This window comes from Phalacrocorax aristotelis, chromosome 8, assembly GCF_949628215.1.
Source record: "Phalacrocorax aristotelis chromosome 8, bGulAri2.1, whole genome shotgun sequence".
Taxonomy (NCBI): Eukaryota; Metazoa; Chordata; class Aves; order Suliformes; family Phalacrocoracidae; genus Phalacrocorax; species Phalacrocorax aristotelis.
Window position 1 is genome coordinate 17,292,853 of NC_134283.1, and position 24,326 is coordinate 17,317,178.

Here is a 24,326-nt window from a genome sequence, read left to right on the forward strand (position 1 = left end):
CTGTAACATCTATTGATGATTCACAGCCTGAAAGTACAGCTTGGATACCTAATGGCCTTGTAAAACTGTAGTTCTACGGTTCTGCAGCTGTAACAATGCAGTTGCTAGTTACTTGGGTATATAACCCACATCCATTAGTCAGATGAACGATCCTTGCTGCCAAAGAGCAATCACAGGAATTCCTTGAGTTCTCCCTAATGTTGGTACTTGTAGCAGAGGTGAGTAATATGAGGAACAAAGGCTTCTTATGCTGGCACATGCATCTGTTCTTGCATTCCCTTTACACTAACAAAAGGAAAGGAAATCAACCATCTTATCACAGGCATCTGCTGAGGGGCAGCATCTGAGTAGCAGAAAAGTTTTAAAAAATTGGAACCATCAAAATTTCAGTTACTCCATTCGTATCATTGCTAGAAATCTGATGAACTGACAGCTTAGATCACTGCAGGCAAGAAAAAGAAGAGCCTCAATGAGAAATACCTTTCTAGAATAAACTGGGATGGAAGCACTGAGACAGGGAAGAGGAGGCAGAGTTTATTACCACTAAAACCTCTGTTGGAAAAGCAAAGTGCAGGTAGGAGAGATAGTATTCATTACTGAAAAAGACAGTTGGACTAAAAAGAACACAAACTTTATTTCTGTGATTTACAGTTAATTATTTTGTTTAAGAAAGCCTGATATGGATGGGGACAGCCATGTTAAAACTACTAGATGGCATTGTCACCAGGGGTTTTATACAGCTGATCAGTCAACGTATCTCCAAACACTCAAAGCAAACATATTTTCAAAATACATGTATTAGTAGTATAAAGTATAATACATAAGGAATATGAAGTAAGAACAAATGGAAGCAGAATTTAAATGAAGGAGTTGTAGATTTGGTATGAGATGTGAGATGACAGGCATTCCTACCAATATGCATAACACAGTTGAAAAAGCACGGCAGGCTGCTTAAGGCTCTCCACTGCTGAAGAGAGTAATACGGTAATTATCCTCCACATAAACATATATAACCCAAAAAGAAAAACAAACCTCTAATAGCATACAGCACATGTGAAGGAAACACCTTTATTCATCTACACTGTTTCAAAGAATACTAAAGGAACAGAAAACATCCAGATTCCTATAAAGCTTACATAATTGGAACTGAATATGCTCTTTTCTTCCTTATAAATTATAAGCAAAGCTTATCAAAATGGTCACAAAAATGTCTACGTTTACATTTAATACATTTAATATATTATCTAGTTGTTCACAAATGCAGTAAAACTGACTTTCTTCTTCCTTGAGTTGCAGTAGCATTTATCTCCATTGCTCTTGCATCTCAAGATGTGTTTAATATTCTGGCAGAATACAATCTCAATTGTCTCAGGATGCATGGTGGTGGAAATCCACATGGAGAACATGAAAACATAGGGATTCAGACTTGGATGCAAACAGAAAGATGAAGATGAGTCATTCCCTTTGGCCACGGGTTTGCAATTTTTTATATAGAACCAAAAAAGTATTTCACAGTCCATTGTCCTAGACAGCACTTTTCCCAGATTTTTAATGCTTCCTTTCTAGAGGCTCATCAGCGACCTATGGGCCACAGTTTGACCTGTTCCACTGACCTAGTTCATCCCTATGCTTCAAGAGCATTCCTGTACATGTTGGTGGTAGGATACCACAGTGGGGGCAAGAAAAAAGCAAATCCCCATCTCCAGGCAAGGAAGTAGAGTATCCACTGAATGGACAAGGATGACAAGTCTAAAATGGCTAAATCAGACCTAGTTGAACTGCCCTTCTAAGTTTATTGCTTTGGGTAATTCAGGAAGTGGTGGCCTCAGGCTAAGGCCAGCAAAGGATAGCTGGAGGACAGCTCCCTTCCTTCAACATTTGTCCAACCAACAGGAATTTAAGCACCATTGCCATGGTATTGCCACATTAAAAAACACATTTAAAAATCCTAATAAAATACTTTCCATGGGCTCAAGTTGTTTAGCCCACGTGTCTTTTGATCTTTACATGAGAATTATAGATGCAAACATACAAATCTCACTACCCTTCCAACACTTTTTTGGAGGCCTTTATGACACAGAACCCTGGAAACTTTACTTCAAGGGCTCACAAGCTATTTAAAAGGATATTGCTACACATGACACCTGGATTCTTATCTGCCTTCTTATTATTCAGCTAATTTACCTAATACTACAGTGAAAGCATTGCTTTGTTGAAGAAAATACCACATGAATATCATCCAGCTTTCTCCACCAGGTAAGACAGACATGGAGAGAGAAATCTTCTTCTCTGTCTGCCACCAAAATACCTTTAATTTGACATCTGTGCCTCAGCTTCCCTATCTGCAAAGGGTGAAGGCGTATTTGTTTCTCAGATTTTCCATCTGACAGCAGGAAATATGTAGCAGATTCAGCTCAGTTTAATTTTACATTTTTGGGTTCATTTGATCTCAAAGCTCAAAAATATGCAAAGCCACATGACATTTAATTTGGAATATGGTGTATAAAAGAAAGACTGCACAATACTCAATGGCAAAGTGATGCCAAGCAATTGTTTGTAATGAAGAAATAATAATGGTACACTACAGCTTTGTTCAATCTGAAAACAACAAAGAATGGCCATCAGCTTGCAAAATGGTGCTACAAGAAAAGTCAGTCTAATTTGCTAGGTCAGAAGAATTGGGTGATTTTGAAACTCCTGCCTCCCTTGGTACCTAAGGAAAGAGATTAGAATGGAAAAAACCTGCAAAACACTGGCTGAAATATATGAAACCTCAGAACAGCACAAACTTCATTAATGAAAAAATCTGGATCTTCACTATTCTCTTCTGGGAGAATTAATCAGATGTTGCAGTTTCAGATTTATAGATTGCTGTGAAAATGGGTAATCTGAGGGGAAAGCCTCATAAAAACTTAACAGCAACGCGGAGATAATCTGTGGGCTCACAGTGGCCATGTCAGGGCTAATTGAAATGTTTAAGAGCAGCACAGCCTCCAGGCTCCCTGTGATACATGCTGAAGACACGAATATAGACCATCTCTTTGTCTTGACTGGGCATATTTTATCACTCTGTATCATGAGACTGTCACCCCAGACTTCTAATTGCTCAAACCTTTAGACACAGGGCACCTAATAATTGCAGCACCATGGCCAGCCTAATAATAAAGATAATTTACAGTTCAAAAGCAAAGGGTAATTTGTAATATGAATGGCTTTTTGTGTCCCTAAGCTCATTTCAGGACATCAGGATCCATGCAGCAATAGCTAAAGCCTTTCGCCTGAGTGTGTGACTTACTGCTCTGGTTTATTTAGCCATTTTGTTCCAGAGAAACACAGAAGCCAGTGGATTTAGGGGAAATCAATGGCGTGTTCAGCACCAAGCAGTTTCAGAATTGTATCTTTATGAATTCCTCTTGTACAAGGATATCTCCTGCGCAAATACCAAAGATTTTAACTTTGTAGTGTTACTGAAGTGTACAAGACCAAATGGAAGCTTAAAACTCATTCATAATTAGAGCAGTATCAAAGTCAGAGTGATTGGTGTATTATATTTATGCAGAAAACAGGAGCTAGTGAAAGCAAAGATAGTAACTTCTTGGAAGGAGAGGACCAAGGATTCTTGTCTTTATCAACACCATGAAGAAACTTAAATGCCCGAGGAAAAAATTTTCTCTTTGTAGGTGTGCACTCCAAAAAACTTCTCCCACAAGCAGGTCGCTTCTAAGCAGTCTCCCCATGATACTCTGTCCCCTCCAATGGGCTGTGGGGCAGACTCATGAAGACTCACAAGTCAGTGTCCTGCTCTTCCTGTGGAAGAATTTTCTCTTCCACAGCACCAGGCTCCTATTATATAACTATGTTTTGTCTTTGCTTTTTTATAGTTCTCTTAGTTTTACACCCACGGCACAGCCTTAGACCACTCCTGACTTTGCCTTGCCACCCACATTGCAAGCATTACAAGAACAAAGCCTCTGTTACTGTAAAGCTTTAAGACGTGACAGTTTTAAAGAAAGTCACAGCGCACTCTGTGTAGGAGAAGGATCTCTTTACTCCTCAGTGAGAGTTTGGTTTTGGAAGAGACAGAGAGCAATTAGGATGCACGTGTTTTCCTCACAGTGGCACAGCTCTGGACCTGATAACCAAAGGCACAGGAAGTCTGTCTCATCAACTGTTTTAGTCTCTCATAACTTTCTTGCCATTGGCATGTCTGATTGCTCTGAATTTATCAAATACACCCTTTCATCTTGCAATAGTAAATGGGTCTTAAAAATCTTGTTGACAATCTTACCACCAAGCCCATGTGAAATTTAAACTATTAAAAAAAAGGAAAAAAGAAAAAAAAAGGGAGAGTCCAAGAAAGAAATAAAATGCTAACAGGGACCTTCCAAATGTGGTCACACTGACAGGACGGCACTGGAATCTGGGTTTGTTTTAAGCCTACATTGTTTAAAAGCAGCAGGGGACCAAAATGATGATGGCATCATACTGGCTGAAGGGAGGAACCTGAATTGAACTCTCAAGCCAAATTCTAATCTCAGATTTCAGTTTCTGTATTCTTCATTAAGAAATTCCCATGGACATCCATGGGACTCCAGCATGAAGATGGCTATGTGAGCATAGCGTGAGGATCAAAATCTGCTGTATGGACACCACACATGGAAACACTATCCACAATTTTTCTCACCAGACGTCAAACATCTTGAGAGCACGAGTAAAGGAAAGCAACATTCATAAAATCAAAACCACGATTAATTAAATATTTAGTTTTCTAATCAAGTCAAGTTGTGTGTAAGCCCTTAAACAGCATTTACAAGCATTTGATTTGTTTTCTCCATTGACTATGTAAGAGCACTCTTGGGCTCACAAATCAGAAATTCTTGTTTGATTTGTTTTAACATGTTTGCCATGTCAGGTGGTTTTTCCATATTTCTTGCTGTTCCTTTAGAATCTTGTAAACCTGGTCAATTTATTGAAATGTCAGCTTTTATAAAAATTCCTATACAGCAAAGCCTCTAACTTAACACATGCTATAATTACAGCATAGATATTTATGGAAAGTAGCTAAAAGTGGGATAGCCCTTCTTACTCACGTTAAGAAATATCCTACTCCTTGAGTCAACATTTTTGTTTCCGTTAATTTACTTTTGGAATTCACTATGGAAAATGTAGTAGCAGTTGCAGAATCTGTCCAAAATCTTACTGCTTTTAAAATTAAGTCTCAATCTTTAAAATGGGCATTTAAATATCTCTGGGACTGAACTTTTTCTCTTGTGTTACTGAAAATTCTGCTTTGCCAAAATGGGGGTGGTTAGCTTTAAGGTCACAGAGACAGAAATAAATACGGCCATATTTTTTTCAGATGGAAATTAAAAAAAAAAAACCAAAAAAGCTCAAAACAAAACCTCCAAAACCTCTAGAAAAAGGCCACATCTTCCTAGAATTGGAGAGAACTTTAAATTAATCTCATCATCATTTGGTATTTTGCCAAAATGAAAAAATAATCAATATTCTTTTATTTGGCAAGGGCTGCAGACTCTTGGAAAAATGACATCTGAAAATAAAACAGTGAGCAAAACATGAACAGAGAAATGCAATCCCAGAGAGCATTCAGAAACAAGAAGCAGAAGTAAACATTGCAAGAAAAAAAAAAAGAAAAACCCAAGTATTTATATTAGCAAGTTTAAGCAACATTTGAGTCCTTACTACTGTCACAGCATAGCTATTTGATATGTGCAGTTTCGGCATGGAACAATTTGCCTGGCATAGGAAAGTACTGAACTCTGTGCCTATGCTGGAACAAGAGATTTGTTTTAAAGATACCCTGGCTCAGTCGAGATAAAGATCAACTAGCATTTCATCTGAGTGAGTCCGCAATAGAATACACATTGCCCTGTTTGACTGTCCTGTACCAGGACCATAGATCAGTTACTATGTCCCCTTCTCCCCCTCCCATCTCTGCCTGTAAATATTTGTGTTTGGAAAGACAGGTTGAAAGTGATTTGCTTACACAGCAATGTAAAAAATTCCCAATTCTCTATGGACAATAAGATAGCTTGGGAATACACCAAACTTCCTTTTATTCACATCATTGTTATTGACACTTTGAAACTGAAAAAGAACAAAAAAAATCAGCTATCAATATGAAATATCTACAGCAAAGCTCTAGGCAAAGGATGTTTTTTGTTTAAAAATTAGGGGCTTGCCTGAGACATCACTGGATTTCAAGTCAAACCAAGCTACTAAACAAAATCTTTTCTTCTTGCCAGCAGACTCTCACAAATGACAATATATAGAAACTGGTAATTGCCCTATATTTTGGCTTGTAATGGAAATCCAGGTAATGCAAACACTCTCCAATGGTTAACATTTATTCTTTCACTTTGTTTTGCCAAATATGGATATAATTTAAATTAAACAGGACAAATCGAAGCCTCTTATTCTAAAGAATTCATGCGGTCACTAAAAAAAAAGGAAAAGAGAGCAACAAAACTCAAAAACCACCACAACAGAATACCAAACCAACCTAAAAGGAGGAAAAAAGAGCAGTAAGTCCAGAATCCATATTAGTCGTTATGTACAAGATAAATGTGAATACTTTGAAAACAGCAGTTGAAATTGCTGATCTAAACATTAGCAATATTTTGTACTATATAAAACCAAATGGGCTTTTTTTGTGAAAAGAAATCTGTCTTTTTCCTATTGGGAAAGTGAATATGCTGGACATTGGAATTAATAACTGCAGAAGTGAAGTGATCCTGTCTCTTTGAGGACAAAGCATATAAATCCTCTACACTACCTTCAGGAGTACATTATATGTAGATAGATAGACAGATAGATATAAATATTTACACAAACATCCACTGCATCTTTGGTGGAGACTGAAAAGGGCTTTCTTATAGGCCTTTGCACATGCTCTGAGGAAGCACACCAAATGCTTTTGAAAATTTTGACACCTCAGAGGACAAAAATATTTTGTTAAGAGGCCATTAGGGCTTAAGAATAAAATCCAAGGGATGCCACAGTTTAGAGAAGACTTAGGGCTTCACTCTTTTGCTGTAATTATTAGGATGTACTACAGAAATTTTACCTGGTTACCTATTCATGTCACAAATGAGCATAGAATATATTTCCTTTCAAAACCACAATTCTTTTAAAACACCTGGTCAGGTACTACAGAAACCTCCAGGAGAACGTATTCCTCCAACCAGAGACGTTCATCACCAAGATCTATGCAGTTTCTTCTAAGTAAAAGAGCCCTGGTCTTTATTTGTAAAGTGTAGGTGCATATTTATGGGCCAAACTTGTGACAGCAGTCAGAAGTCACAACATAATAAAAAGGACACCGAACAAGAGCACAAAGAACTGTCATATGAAAGGGAAAGCCATCAGATATGGAGACTTCATTTGTTCACCCATCAAGCACAATGCCTCCTGTGGCTTCTAACTCCAGCTACAGGAGGCACTGTGCTCGCAGGCTCTCATCCTGGTGGGGGACTTCAACGACCCCAACATCTGCTGAAAAAGTAGCATTGCGAGCTATAGGCAATCCAGGAGACTCCTGGAATGTACTGAGGATAACTTCTTAAGCCAGGTAATAGACAGCCCTACCTGAGGGGATGTGATACCAGACCTGTTGGTCACCAACGCAAGTGAAATAATCAGTGACATCAAGTTTGGAGGCAACCTGGGCTGCAGTTATCATGCACTGGTGGAGTTCACAGTCCTGATGTATATGGGTCAGACAAAGAAAAAAGTCAGGACCCTGAATTTTAGAAAAGCAAAATTTCAGCTCTTCAACGAGTTAGTCAATAGGACCCCCTGGGAAACAGCCCTCAGGGACAAGGGAGGAGAACAGACCTGTCAGACCTTTAAGGATGTTTTCCACAGAGCACAAGAGCTGTCAATAGCCAGGTGTAAGAGATCAGGAAAGGAAGGCAAGAGACCAGTATGAATGAGTCAAGACCTACTGGTCAAACTAAAGGGCAAGAAAGAAATGCACAGGCAGTTGAAGCAGGGACAGGTATCCTGGAAAGAGTATATGGACACTGCCCAGTTGGGCACCCCAGTAGTATGGGGTCAAGAAGGCCAAAGCGCAGCTGGAGCTGAACTTGGCAAGGGATACAAAGCATAGTAAGAAAGGCTTCTACAGGTATATCAGCCAGAAAAGGAAAGTCAAAGAAACCATACCTGCCCTGATGAACACAACTGCCAAATTGGTAAAAACAGATGAGGAGAAGGCTGAGGTACTCAATGTTTTTGCCTCGGTCTTCACTGGCAACCTCTCTTCCCACATCTCTCGAGTGGATGGACCACAAGGCAGGGATGGGGGGAGCAAAATTCCTCCCACTGTGGACAATCAGGTTTGTGACCACCTGAGGAACCTGGATATACACAAGTCCATGGGACCTGATGAGATGCATCCCAGAGTCCTGAGGGAATTGGCTGATGTAGCTGCCAAGCCACTCTTCTTGATATTTGAAAAGTCATGGCAGCCAGGTGAAGTCCCTGGGGACCCAGAAAAGGAAACCTTGTGCCCATCTTTAAAAAGGGTAGAAAGGAGGACCTGGGGAACTACCGTCCTGTCAGCCTCACCTCTGTGCCAGGGAAGATCATGGAACAGATCCTCCTAAAAGCTATGCTAAGGCACATGGAGGACAGGGAGGTGATCCAAGGCAGCCAGCCATGGCTTCACCAAGGGCAAGTCCTGCCTGACCAACCTAGTGGCCTTCTATGATGGAGTGACTACATCAGTGGACAACGGAAGAGCTGTCTGGACTTCTGTAAGGCCTTTGGCATGGTCCTCCACAGCATCCTTCTCTCTAGATTGGAGAGATACAGACTTGATGGGTGGACTGTTTGGTGGATAAGGAACTGGCTGGATGGCCACATCCAGAGGGTAGTGGTCAATGGCTCAAAGTCCAGATGGAGACCGGTGACAATTGGTATTACTCAGGCGTCTGTATTGGGACCAGTACTGTTTAATATCTACATCAGTGACAGACAGTGGGATCGAATGCACCCCCAGCAAGTTTGCAGATGACACCAAGCAGAGCGGTGCAGTTGACACACCAGAAGGATGGAATGTCATCCAGAGAGACCTAGACAAGCTGGAAAGGTGGGCCTAGGAGGACCTCATGAGGTTCAACAAGGCCAAGTGCAGGGTTCTGCACCTCGGTCAGGCTGGGGGATGAAGAGATTGAGAGCAGCCCTGCAGAGAAGGACTTGGGAGTACTGGTGGATGAAAAGCTGGGCATGAGCCAACAATGTGGGCTTGCAGCCCAGAAGGCCAAGCATATCCTGGGCTGCATCAAAAGCAGCATGGCCAGCAGGCTGAGGGAGGTGATTCTGCCCCTCTACTCCTGCCTGGAGTACTGCATCCATCTCTGGAGCCCTCAGGGCAGGGAAGACATAGGCCTCCTGGAGCAGGTCCAGAGGAGGGCCACAAAAATGATCAGAGGGCTGGAGTACCTCTCCTATGAGAAAGGCTGAGAGAATTGGTGTTATTCAGCCTGGAGAAGGGAAGGCTCCAGGGACACCTTATTGCAGTTTTCCAGGACTTAAAGGGGGACTACAGGAAAGATGGGGACAAACTTTTTAGCAGGGCCTGTTGTGACAGGACAAGGGGTAAAGGTTTTAAACTAAAGGAGGGTAGATTTAGACTGGATATAAGGAAAACATCTTTTAAAATGAGGGTGGTGAAACACTGGAATAGGTTGCCCTGGGAGGTGGTAGATGCCCCATCCCTGGAAACATTCAAGGTCAGTTTCGATAGGGCTCTGAGCAACCAGATCTAGTTGTCCTTGCCATCCCTGCTGTGCTGGTTTTGGCTGAGAAGGGGTTAATTCTCTTCACTCTAGTGCCTGTGGTGGTCAGGGACCTTTCCAGCTTCCCATGCTGGGGGGGGCGGTGTGCCACGGCCAGGGCAGCTGACCCCGACTGGCCAATGGGATGTTCATTCCATACCCTGTGACACCAGTATATTAATGGGGGCAGTTGTGGCTTGGAGGCAGGTGGTGAGTGGCTGTGTTGTGTGTGGTTTGTTTTGGTGGTTCATTCCCCTTCCCTGGGTTTTGCACCTTTCATTGTTTTCCTTTCCATTGCATTTTGGCTGTTGTTTTATTTTAATTATTAAACTGTTCTTATCTCAAGCCACAAGCTTTACCCTTCTGATTCTCTCCCCTGTCCCACCAGTGGGGGAGTGAGCAAGCGACTGTGCGGGGCTGAGTTGCTGGCTAAACCACACCACCTGCTCATTGCAGAGGGGTTGGACTAGATGACCTTTAAATGTCCCTTCCAACCCAGAGTATTCTGATTCTATGATTCTAAGATCAAATATTACAGAAAAGTTATATAGCATAGGCTCTATGTGTATCAACACATACTACTGTACTGTGGTGCAGAAGTGCAAAACTGAGTGCAAATCTGTTTGCAGATACTCTTAATGGCTGCTTTTGCTGAATGTTGAACTATTGAGAAAGCTATAAATATATTATTGCAGATTAACTGGTAGGCAGAGTGCATAAAAGGTATTCAAAGGTATCTGACGAATGGTTCTACTATTTTATCACAGCAATTTTCTTTTATTTTACATATATTAGAATCCAATTGTGAAATCTGTGAAGTGCTTTGGGATTTATTTCAACATGAGGAAACTAAAGCAAAACATGGAGTTGTAGCATCTTTATCAAACAACCCTTTTCGGATTATTTTTATATCTATTCCCACATCAGTTTGTTCCTATTCTTTGTCTTATTTTTCTGGCGTCTCAGTTTTAAGAGGATGATTGGTTAATTTCTGAGAGAGAGGAGTACAAGAAACAGCTGGAAAGACAGATGTCATCTATGTTACCTATTTTTTTTCTGAAGAAAAATAAAACAAGATGGTAATTTCCACTGAATAGAGATTTTTTTAAAGTTAATTACAGCTGTGACCATGTGATCAGCATCTACCGTCTTTGGCCCTTCAGCCAAGCACATCTGGTAAAAATATTTCAGAGGTGTGGGGAGACAGGGGGCAGTTTGTGTGGAGATTATATTTTATTTTAGCATGCATAATAGTTTGGGTTTTGATGGAATTTTTAAAAAAGATTTGTGGGCAGATGATAGATGGGAAGAACACTGAAAATAATGAGAACAGGGTAGGCATAAATAAGACTGAAATGACAGAGCAAACATAGAAGTAAAATTTTAAGGGACTGATTTAAAATTATTATGAGTTTTAACACAGAGTTACTATTGAAATAAAAATATATGTATGGACAGATTCCCTTGAAAATGTTTATGTTACACTGAGATAAAGCAACAGGAAGTGGGCAACAGAAAATTATTTAATATCTAGATAGAAATGCTGTTATAATGTGTCACCTAAATAGTAAATACTACTGGCAAATTAAATATAGGTAAAAGCTACTATGAATATTAACTATGCATTAATGAAAGACATCGGATCTACAGAACAAGGTCAGGTTTTGCACTTTACTGTCTAAAGCTACCTACATCATATGCAATTCAATATTCAGCTTTTCTTACAACTACACTAAATGAATCAAGTCCCCCTGACTTGCACCCGCAACTGTGCTAAACTGTCCACTCACATGACCCCTTCTCAGTACATCTATCAGATACAACTGGTTGGGAGACTGTCCTGTACCTGCACCTTTGGAGACATAACTTTGCTCTGGAGAAGCTCCTCTGATCTCTGCTATGTTTGCAGAACTGGTGACTACATGAGTCCCCATTGGTGCTTAACATTAGGCATTAAAATCTAGGCTTTGATTTATGCTTATTAGAAAACCATTGTTTCGAAGTCTAACTTTATTCTGCTAAGGAATAGGAATTTTCAGGTTTTGTTAGTGGGTGAGAATGTAAAAGAATACACTTTCTACTCTTTCCACAAGCTAGGAGGCATGACGTTAAAGTGCATGAATACAGAAAAAATGCTCTATGTTGATAAATACCTTCTAATGACTGTCTGCTCACTGCTAATCAAAGAACTGAGGTGCTCTTATGTGCATGGGATTTATGCAATTCCCTCTTCACAAGTTCTCCTTCATTATCTGATACATAAAACTCTAATAAGAGATCTTTTAAAGGGCTGAATCTATGACTCAAATCTGGGCTGTGGCTCATTGCTTTGAAAGTGATCAATGAAAAAAAAAAACATCTGGAGCTGGGGAGTCAGTCATTCATTGTATTAGAACAAGTAGTTTCAGGCTACTTTGCCACAGTTAATTTTTACATCTGTCTATTATTGCAGAAAAAAATATGATTCTCCAGCTGCTGATAGGCTGGTTTTAAGCAATGCAATTTAGTGCAATTATCTGAAAATGAACAATCTGCTCTGTCGATTAAACATTATTTAGGTTACATTTTTCATACATCACACAACCAGGCTTCAGGGCTTCTTTTGTGAAAACTGACATTCCATTGCTACCGTCTCTGTAACAAACAGCAAACAAATGGGTCACACAAAGCTAGCCTTAAAAGGATTATAACCTCTCCCCTCTCTAGAAGGTATACAGGAATTACTGTTCACCTGTATAACAGCATTCAGTGACAACAGATAGTTATTGTTCCTTTCATTCTTTACAGGACCAGAGAGAAGCACAGAAGCATGATTTAAAATATTAGCAGAAGAGAAGTTCTATCAGGGAACCTCTTTCAAATTATGTATGATTGCAGACACTCAAACACTTTATATTTGACTTTGTTTTGGTAAAATATCAAACAGCATGATGTTGCTAAAGGTGAATTTGAATATTACGGAACTGTTCCTATTGACAGCCACACCTCACTGTTCTGCCTCCAGCTATGTGAATTACCAATTTTCCCATTAGTTGCTGGTCAACAAGAAATGAAAACCACTTCTGTTTTCTTGGCAAAATTAAAAATAATAAACTTTTAAAAAATCAGATATATGAAATAATTAACTCATGGTTTTTATGTTAACAGATAGTAATTTAAAAATTAAAATTTGCTTCTTTTTTTTTGTTGTTTCATAACTCTTGTTTTCAAATAAAAATGTGACATTTATTATTTCAGACCCTGCAGAAATTACAAGTTTCATTTGCGCTTTTGGGTTTTTTGGGGTTTTGGGTTTTTTTTTTTTGTTGTCGTTGTTGGTTTGGTTTGGTTTAGTTTGTTTTGGTTTTGGGTGGGGTTTTTTGGTGTTGATTTTTGGGTTGGTTTTTTTTTTGTTCAACCTTCTAAAGCTTTGCATGGCACCTCAATATTGAAGTTGAGGCAAATTTTCGAATATTTAGTCCACCAAAACCAGTTGTGGTCAATCAAATATTCCTCTGAATTACTTCACATAGTTCTACTCATGCCATACAGTATATCCTGAGCTTCTATGCTTAAATTTTCCACTGTTAGACTATATTTCAGAGATCAACTCCAATTTTGCAGATTACCACTCTTAAATGTCCAAGGTACTGTTTAGGAACCAGGGTATATATGCCATTTTGTCAGACTAGACACATTGTTCCTTTCAATGGGAATAACATCTGCTATTTTAACTCATGTCTTCTAGGGCTTGTGATTGTATTATATGCAAGTCCAGGAAATACTTCATAAAAGCACCATCTCTTCCAACCAAAGGGTACACTGAGGGTACAGTGAGGCCAGAAAAAATGTTGTAGTAAATGGAACGATCAAGATGACAATTGTATACTTTTTATATGAAGCTTAGCAGTAGCAATTGTCTCAAACTCCTGTAAAATAGGATTACAGTCAGGAGTCTTGTTTGGAGTATGACCAGTGACAAGTGATATTTTCAGAATTCAAAAAAACACTGTGTTCTAAAATGTTAATACATTTCAGAGATGAGGTGGTTTTATCAAAGCAAACTGAGGCAAGCAGAAATAAAGGGGTTCAGACTGAACCTGCCCTGAAGGGCAAAGAATATATAAGCAAAACTTGCATCTTCAGAAAACCAGCATTCAAACATGGACAGGACTGTCAATCTACAAATAATGTTACTAGTATGTATGTGAAACAGAAGTTGTACCTCCATGTACATTTAGAGAATCACAGGTGAAATTTATACTTTGTTAGAGCCTACAGTCCCAGGGCAGGTCAGCGCACAACATCAGAGGTGGAACAGACCACCCTTGTTCGATGTAATCCACCAAGTTACTACCAGATATACAAGTATAGTCTAGGCCCCTGCAGCCAGGACGAGTATTCTCTCTCATGGACCACACCACCACCTGGCAATTCTTTGCTGAAGTGCTTTTGTACAGATGTTCCCATGGCTGGAATACTTGGGTTTCCTCCCCTTTTGTTCTGCCCTCTAGAGCTTTGCATAGCATCTCAATACCATGTGTCAAATTTTTCTCTCTTGTTTTTTATTCAATCCAGATTGTACTGAGACACAGGATGGAAATGCAGTCAGGAGATTCTCTTCTTCAATTTGAATAGGAAAACTTTGGAAAACTTTGCATCTTAAGACAGTATGTAAGAAAGGAATGAAGCATTTGGGTCCCTCTCTGCAGTACAAGGTTTGGGATGGAAATTTAAGAAACTCTCCACATGTATGTAGAATTTTTATGCAACAAAGTCAGTTAAGCCAGTTATATATTGAAAAAACAGAATTTAACTACCTCTCCCAAATCCTCAGTCTGACTCTCAGTTATGTGGTACAATCCCCTTTGCAAAGAATTAGTTCCATTTAGAGAGCGGTGGACAGTCTAAAAATAGATACTATGTTTTCAGCAAGTGCACCACAGTCACGCTAAAGGAGGATGCTCTGCAGTGCATTCTTCTTGCTAGAGCAACGGCAAGAATCTCTTTGCAGATACTTGAAGAATGACATTTTAAAATATAGTTTTGTCTTGAGTGATTCCTAATGACTGATGAAGCAAATGTCTTTAATATTGGTATCAATATGCAAATACTTTAATATTGCTATCAGTGCAATCCATACACTATTTAGTATATCAAAGCCCATGAGCCCTGTTGACAAAGAACCAACTTGGCTTTACCTCAGTTAATAGCATTCTTAGGGTAAACTAAGTACTAATAGGTTTCCCACCTATAAAATTCAATACAAACTGATAGAGATAGCTTTTAATCTGGTTTCTTTCCTTCTTCCTCCATTTTTTATCATTAATTGCCACCAGTGAAGGTGATACCTACACCCAAGGGAATGTGATGCTGTAACTTATGCTCTCATTATGTAGAACTTAAATATTGGCGTAAATGACATGTCTGTGATAGTTCAGCATTGCTAGTTATGCTCTTACAGCACTTCTATATTCACACCACCGTCACTTCACCCAAGCAATATCAATCATTAAAAGCCAACTTCCAGCCTGCCTCTGGTATGCCTTATATGTATTATGCAGAAGGGTGCTGCAACTTGTATTTTCAAGCATGGGGAGAGCCAGAGAGAACCTGAGGTCTCAATTCCCCTTCGCAGCAGCCAGCAAAATCTGGTCTAGGATATTTTGAACGGTATTAGGCTGCTTTAAACATGCAGTGACACAGAAGAACCTTGGGTGGAATTGTAATTCCACCAATTACCAATCAATTACCAAATACAAATCTGTATGCTTACTGCGAAATCCTGGTGAAAATAGGACAGGCAAGGTTCCATTCATGCCGCCCTCTGTATCACACTACTTTGCTGAGAATAGGACAAGAATTAGATGCAAGAAAATTGAACTGTTATCAGAAACAGGAAACTGCATAAACATCACCAACAGGATTTGTCTGAAGAGATGGCACAGATCCGGGCATGGAATGTACTTGCTACTTATCAAGACAGCGGCAAAAAATCAAAATTATTATGCATATCTCAATCATTTTTCCCCTTTTCCCTCTGTTACTGAGTAGCATATAACTGTTAGGATATTGCTTTACAGTTAAGGAATTTAAACTCGGGAAACTCTCACAAAGTCAGCTCATTTCAATATCTCCAACAATGCTGATGCAACAAGATCATTGCTAACATGTGTGGGAAAGGGTCACAATCACCCTGTCAGCTAACGCCTCCAGAACCAATTGTAGAAGTAACATTTACAATCCACTCATCCATGCATATCTGTGCAAAGAGCTATAGAATAGTCTTCCTTGTAAAACTTTGCCATGAAAAATAAACCTTTCTAGACTATAATATGTCAACTTCTATATCAGTTATATGTTATTAATTTTAGGGAATTCATCAGGACATCATAGAAACTGAAGGTATGGAAGGAAATTACATAAATAGAAATAGCTTCCTGACTTAATGTATTTGATTACTGTTAATTAACATCTTCCAAAAATTCACAAACCAAATAATTCTTTTCCATGAAAGAGCATGCATGACTACAACTGCTTGGGTAGGCAGTTAAAAAAAAAACATAGCTGACAGAAGAAGGGGTGGCTTATGGAAGTCAAACAAGGACGTATTGTACATTTTTATTAACTCCAAACAGGATTCTTCTCTTGGGTAGTTCACAGCCAGACTTTCAGTTTTGTGCTTGGACTTCTCTGCAAACTCACTGTTATCCCAATGATTCATAGTACAGAAATGTCCTTCTCTTCCTCACATTTTCGTACTGTATTAGACCATTTAGAGGGACCCTGACATGTTCTCTGGCAGGTGTTAACTTCTGCAAGACAAAATCTTCCATGGAGGTAACATCAGTCACCAGGATAAATCAGGTCAACACCACCACCACAGATTAGCCATCTTGTGGAGATAGCAACACTGAGGACTAACTCTACCCACATGCTTTCTCATTTCTATCAGTAGTTCTTGTATCAGCTATACTGTGACCAAATGATCTGCAGAGCAGCAACATGACAGAAAAGTTGATCAGGCTCCAGGAAAATTTTAATCCAGGAAAAGTTCAGGTAAAGGTAAGAAAGAATTGCATTCTTCAGTAAGAAAAATAAAATTAAAGACCAAGCTGGTCTTCGTGTATTTACTCATATCTGCATTAAAAAAGCTGGCTGTGGTATCTACTCCACCTTGTTTCTCGGTCTGGTCATAAGAGCACAAAGATGCTATACTGTTTCCTGCACTGTCCACAGTTACCCCATCAGGCCCAACACTCAAGAGAGATCAGAAAGTAGTTAATCTTCCCTAGCAGGAGAAGTTCCATACACTATTTCATTGCAAGCACAGGAGAAAACATACGGAAACAATATAAGGGAAAATATTAAAAGAAAATAAAATTTAATACTTCTAAAAGAAAAAAAAACACATTGAGCACAAAATTATTCCACTAACTGTACTGTGCTTTTGAATCATACCAAACGCTGGCATTGTGCCTCCTTAGGAGAGGCATTTTGCCAGGTTATTGCCATAGGCAGCTAATAATTGCCCACACACAACGGGCAACTGAGATTAAGCCCAAATATTTGAAGGTTTGCTTTAAAAATATCTTTACCATATTTAAAAAATAAAGCAGTATTTTATTCTTTCATATTGGAACCATTAAGCCAATTTCTTCAACATTAAAATGTTCCTTACTTCAGCAAGCCACTGCTATAACTGTTTCCCTTCCTGGGTGCCTGCCATAGTGCGCGTGCACACTTGTGCAAGGCTACTAAGTCTAGGGAATTCCTCTAAGTCACTCAAGTCCTGTGCCAAGTGTTTGTAAGGATAACCTTGCAAGGACTTAAACAGATTGGGGGTTCTACAAATTGCTTTCAAATCTGGTTCTTAGACTGGATGATAACTGATATTACTGGATAGAGTTAAAGAAAAGCATCTCTCACATATTAATTTTTTACTGTTTCAGTACTGTTGTTTCCTGTTTCATGATGGAGTCAAGGGGTTAAGAGATGTGGCAGTTTTTATGATATAATGATACGGAAAGACTTCTTTCCTTAAGAAGAGCAGGCAGAGGTTATATTTTCCTAACATTACCATGAATGATTTGGTTGTAGTGAAAGGCTTGACTTGTTCTTTGCTATCAGTAATTGATAAGGTCATGGAAAATGTGATAAAAGACAGAGATTTGGGAAATTTTGTTTTAATACTGTGGCTGAAAAGTCTTCTGACTAACAGTACATGTTCCCTCTGGATTAAGTAACCTTTGCAAGTTTTCCACAAACTGATTCTGCTGAATAGAAATTGATTAATGAGCTCAGACACAGAAATTGTCACTAGAAAATAGCCATTGAGATTCTAGTCAGCAATTGCTAGCCCCAGGGTCAAGGAAGACCATGGACTGACTTAGCTGAAAATAGAGCAGCCTTCATTTGTCTTCTCACTAACTTCATTTCTACTGTGCCCAGTGGCATTGGGTGCAGCCAGGAGTCTGCCACCACTTTTTTGATAAACCCATGTACTGAGGGCTTCTTATTTAAGCTATAAAAATTCCTTCAAGGCTATAATTTCATTGGCCTGAATCTCCACTGCCTCAAGGCCTGTGAAGTTATTTACACCTGTGTGAAATTAAAGAAAAGTTGGAATCAAACACAGTCTATCATTCCAGGCATTAGGGGCATCATCTATAACACTACCTCTAAAGATTCCTACTATCATTGTTTCCAGTTTCTTTTGAAAATACGTGCTGCAGTAGCATCAAGCTTACTTAAGAGGGTTCACTTCACTTTCCCATCACTCTGCTTCATACCACTGACAGCTAATATAATTAGTTGTGTTTAAGCCCTTCATAAATATAAGACTCCAAAGAGCTTTCTTTGGACAATGTACAAGGCCCCCCTGCCCCGCCCCCCTCAGAAGTTTTCATCTTCTGCCTTGAGTGACTTTGCAGTCAACTCAGTCCTCCAGCCTGTTAGAGGATGTGTCATGTTCAACAGGTAGGAAAGGACATAAAAAAGGGGGAACAAATTCTCTTGCTGGTATGATGCCCCTTATTTGGTGCTGTGGAATAAGAAGGGTGTGAGAAAAATAAGAACAGGAAGGGAGAAAAAAAGCTGTAGAGAGGACAAACTGTTAGCATATGTAGGTAAATATCACAGAAAGGCTGGAAATATAATAGTCTTGAAAACTGAAATCTTCTCTTTGCCCTGACACGGTCAAATATTTTAGTTATTGTGAAGGGAGAGGAGATATTAAGAGTTTTCCCCACGACAGAATGTAACAAGGGTACTTTCCTACTAAATAATTATCTTACTGCCAGGAAGACCTGTAGCCACCCATTAGATAGCAGCAGCCATCCTATCTCAATTGAAAACAGTGTCTTTACCAGAGGAGTTTGAATTGCCAATCCTTGAACTCTGACATTCTCACTTGAACAAGACATTGAAGAGCAATTTGAAATTTCAACCTGAAACCTTTTAATTTGTCCTAATTACCATGGATTTGCTTATTAACTTAAACAAACAAAACAAAACCAAACAAAAAAAAAACCAAACCAAACAAAAAAAACCCCTACAAAACAAACAAAAAAACAGAGACTAAACCACTTATACTCTACTCTCATCTTGCCAATTATTTTCCTGAAATGCAATATATTCTCATATACACGCTGGATTTCTAGAAAGACAGATAGTTGTGAATTATTAATGAAACAGTTCATGTATTACCAATTAATTTTAAATTCTGTTTTTCTGGTAGTTATTCTATCAGTAAGGAATGATGTTTTATCTGTGGGGCTGGTCTTCTATTTTTTTTTTCCCCTGTGAGATGAATACATTGATTCAGCTCCAATTCTTTTCTTGTCCTTTAAAAACAATATAGTTTTTGATTATTCAACAGCTCTCCAGTTTTAAATATCAAAATGATCAGTCCTCTGGTTTTTTTTTACTCAGACTTTCTATTCTCATTCTCCACTTCCTTGATGATTTCCTTCTTCCCATTATGTGCTTCTTGGGCAGATGCATTCTCCAGGGGTTTCTTTAGACAGAAGTAATACAACTTGAAAGTTATTTTATGATGTGAACATTGTTCAATCCCTGAGGTGTATTTCACTCATTGAGCTAGGGGGATGATAGTATTATATTTTAAAGTTAGAAGGTTCCCAGTATTCACGTATCTCTGATGAAAACTGCAGCAAGATATTTGACCTCACCAGGTTTCTCTTTCCCACTTGCAAGATGGCTATCAGGAATTTCTTAGGGATATTTCTTAGGGATATAGCAATGAAAAATCATTGCTTATGCATGAAGTATGGTGCAGAAATCCTGTACACTAAGACTGGTGACATTACTCCCAATTCTGAAAACCCTATGCCCATTGGCAGCACAGTACCTGAGCTACTAGTTTCTATAATTATATACAAATGCCTATATTTCTAAATCTGTTCTGCATTTTTGAAAATGTTGCCCTACTATTCCACAACCACTTCATTTGCAGTTCTGATTTCACCTGCACTGCAAATCAGGTTGACTTGAAAAAATAGCAATAATTCACACGAAGTATCTCACATGAAATGAATTGTATTCAGCACATGTTAGCATATTTTTGTGGTTTCTTCTAGCTGGCCACAAAAATAGAAGCAGCTAATTAACTGAAATTATTTTCTACACAAAAAGAAATTCAGACACTAAATTGCTAAGTACTAACGAAGTATATGTACAAATTCAGAAATTATTCCAACACATACCCCAAATTTTTTCTCCAATGCTCTCATTGCAACAATAATTGAGATATAATAAATTTTAGCAGTATCCTGCATCTGAGAGAAGCAGTACCAAAAGACATGCAGGTTTTGCTGCCTAGAAATAGAGTATTTCTAGTTATAATGATAGCCAGACAAAAAGCATACAGGCCTGAGTAACTTCTTTGATATTATTTCCATTAGATGTCATATGGTCCCTGGGTACTTGTACAATCAGTAACACTTCAAAGACCCTTCACTTCTAACAAATAATTAGCTAAAATTGAACCAGAGATTTCTTACATGCATGTCATAGGTTTGATATGAATAATGAGGGAAAAGGTTAACAGCAGGTCATAGGCAGTTCCCTATCTTCCAACTTATTTATTCAGTGAAATGAGAAATTGATCACATTATTTTGTATAGAAGAACCTGATTCATTACAATCAGCTCTGAATTGGCAGTTTTTGCTTTAGGCAATTTCAGAACATTACTTATGCTTAAACAGTTACTGGTAAGGCCATTTTACACCTTGTAATCACCTCTCTGACCCCTTCATGACCATAGTCTCAAAAGCTGAAGCATATGTGAAAATTGATAAAAGCATCCATATGAACAGGAAACTAACAGTTAAACAAGAGGAGCTGAACAAATTAAACCACACAAATGAAGTATGGATGACCACATTCAGGTGTAGTACAAAATATTGGGAACACATTCTCTCTTGCACATCAAAAGTGCACATCAAGTCATCCCTAATTTGGCAAGGCATCTCTTGGAGGGAGAATTAATCCGATATTGCATGCAGCATTAACAGTGGAGGGCAAGGAAAAGGAAAGGCAATGGAGACAACTACAGGTGAGGATCTGGAGTTGGAAGTGATACTAAGGGGGCTGGAGGGACAGAAAAGGCTGGTTAGTTCTTTCCCCTAAGAGTAGCAATGGTCACTACTCCCTCTTCTACTGACCCAAGCTCCCTTAGCACCATGAACCCAGCTCTTTTTGTTCTACTTCAGGTTTATAACATCTTTCCAGAACTGCTCACATCACGTGACACACTGTCTGCCCTCTCAGGGCATGTCTTGGAGAACACTTTTACCAAAGGTTCCTCTTGCTGCACCAGTATCACTCCAACCAGGTTGTCTTTTCCAGACAGAATGAGGAACTGCAATCCCTGCAGGGCCAGAATCAATTCCTTCCCAATTACAGAGACACACTGGGTGAAGCTAAGCTGAAACCTGCAGTGTTTGGGAACCAGTGTCATACAGACATCGCAGAGTGCACCTGCTGCTGGGCTCTGGATTAGATGGCAGATATTCACTGAAAGTACCAGCTCCTCTTTAAATGACAGAAATTATTTTATTTAATTATTTTTGCAAAACTGAACCCATAATTAGGTTATCCACCCCATTGTATGTTATAAGGGAAACAGTAGGAAAATTGTAATAAGTGTTTGAGAACGGGGAAAAAAGAAGCAGTACAGAACTTTGGCTGATTTATGACAAAAGGGTATAAATTACTATAGAATTAATTGCTTAGCATATGATATTAATTAAAGCAGCTATTGAACAGCAACAAGTACAGAACAAAGAAACATTACATATATACTTCTGTTGGAATAACTTCTTCTCAATTATGCCCGTTAGCTGCAGTGTCAAAAAGGCGTTATTGCCACTTCAAAGCATAAGAAAGCGGTGCTTTAAAAATAATTCTGGTTGATAACTGAACTAGGATGAACTAGGATTACTCTTTTTAAGCACCTGAGTTCCATATACTTGGGAGGCTTATGTTCAGATCTACAAAAGGATTTAAGCATCTAAAATGAGATGAAGACAACTTCTTTAGGCTTCTATACCCACACAAGTGCAATCCTTCAAACTCCTTCCAGACCCCACCACAGATGCTAGTAGTCTATAATTGCTTACATGTCACTTAATAACGTTTACTAAGTGCTTAATAGTCTGGTTTGCACTTGCTGAAAACAGCCTTTTCACCAGAAGAAGGAAGCAGTTTGAGATTATCTAGCAGCTAAAACTGACATGATCAACAAGAAGGCAGTTTTCTTCTTAAGTTCCCTAAGAACCAATGCTTCCAAAGCACATCAGTCTGGTATATGTTATCATAACATGTCCAATGTATATCTACAGGTGAAAGGTGTGATCAAAGAGGGAGACATCTAAATTTTTATTCAATAGGTTAATGAACACATGCTGAAAACCTTCCTTAACCTGAGAGAATCCCCAGAAGTTTATTGTCTTCCAAGAAAGTTCACTAATGATGTATCCACCAGCTGTAAGACCTAAGAGGGTACACTAAGTGAGCGGAGAGGAGGAATCCATGATTCACAGGAATAAAGAAAGGATAAAATAACAACCAGCATTCTCCAGCCCAGTGATTCATCTGAGGAAAAAGAGTTATAGGTTCAGGTGCTTGTGCTACATGTTTGGGATTCAGTGCCTCAGTTTGGTCACAGCTGTAGAGAGTTTTAAGGCATTTTATTCTCTCTGCTTAATTCAGGGTTGTGGATTTTGAACCTAAATTTGAAGCATAGTGGTATTCAGCAATTCCTCTGGATATTTTGTCTTAGATTCCTTAAACTTATTGAATAACAAAAAAACCCCAAATGAACCAAAAAATTAAAAGCATATCTCAGTGTCTTGTTCCTGAATGTGTGGCTCACTCACAGAAGTTCACTTAAATTGGACACAAATGCATAACAACCGATTTTATAAGTTCTGTCAGCATCTTCTTTGAAGGTGATCTAAATAGTCTTATAACAGTTTCCACCTTCCTTTAATTTATGTCATACATGATTTGCTGGTGCTTCCCACAGTTTAAAGTAGAGTAAAAGCATACCAGAAAAGGAACAACATGCAATATGTACTCAGCTGCAGTTTTGGTATCTGCTTTAAATAAAGGTATTGTTTAGCCATGAAAAAGCTGTTAGCAGCAAAGCTGTAGAAACATAGGTTCATTCTAAAACAGCCCTAAAAATTGCAGTTAAGAGTGGTTTAAAACATCCTGTAACAATCATATAATTCAACTACTGGTAGCTATACAGTTGAATGTTATAGTAAGTCAACTAGAAACTGGACTGACACCTGCAGCTTCCTTATCTTCAGGATGCTTAATTTACTGAGATTCACAAGGAATGAAGAATTATGTGGTTGAAAAGGAAATAGGAAATATCCAGTTTAAAAAAAGTAGCTAAGAATCTCATGGAAATGTGTGGAAATGTGTGTATTTCACTAGTAAAGAATACTTCAAACATTTCTGTGAATATATTTTCTTTGACTTCCAATACACCTGATTAGCCTTTCTGGTCAACTTATCTGAAGCATGTAAAATGTTAACAGCAGCAAAACCAAGTATCAGCTACTTATTTCATACACTCCTTTTCAACACATCCAAGGTTTTCTCTTTTTTCACAGCTATTCCATTTTGTACTAAGTAAAAGGTTAGCAAAAGAAGAACTTTCCCCTTCTTTCTAGTCTCTAAAATTGTCACCCTTACACAATCTCATTTGAGACAAAGATTCTGACATAGTTTCTTCCCCTCAATTTGGTCTTGTTACATTGCTAGGCTGCTGTTTATGTTCCTTCGCACACCGCTTGTGTAGATTTAAACCTTCTTTTGTATGAGCGTGCAGCTCTTGCACAGACTTTCCATCTCTTCACAGGCAGGATGGGGTAGACAGCTGTCATAGACACATGAGAGCAAAATAGGTCTCTTTTTATCCCCACCCCTTTTCCAGAGCTTCGACTTTGTCAGCATGCCGGATTTACAATTTATATCTGCTAGGACATACAGTGTTTGAAACAACC

General features: G+C 38.8%; 1 long non-coding RNA gene across 1 annotated transcript in view; it reads right to left on the reverse strand.

Moving 5' to 3' along the window:
• LOC142061062 (uncharacterized) overlaps positions 1-24,326 on the reverse strand; it is a 131,137-nt gene that overhangs the window by 29,190 nt on the left and 77,621 nt on the right. The gene's annotated exons all lie outside the window — the stretch shown is intronic.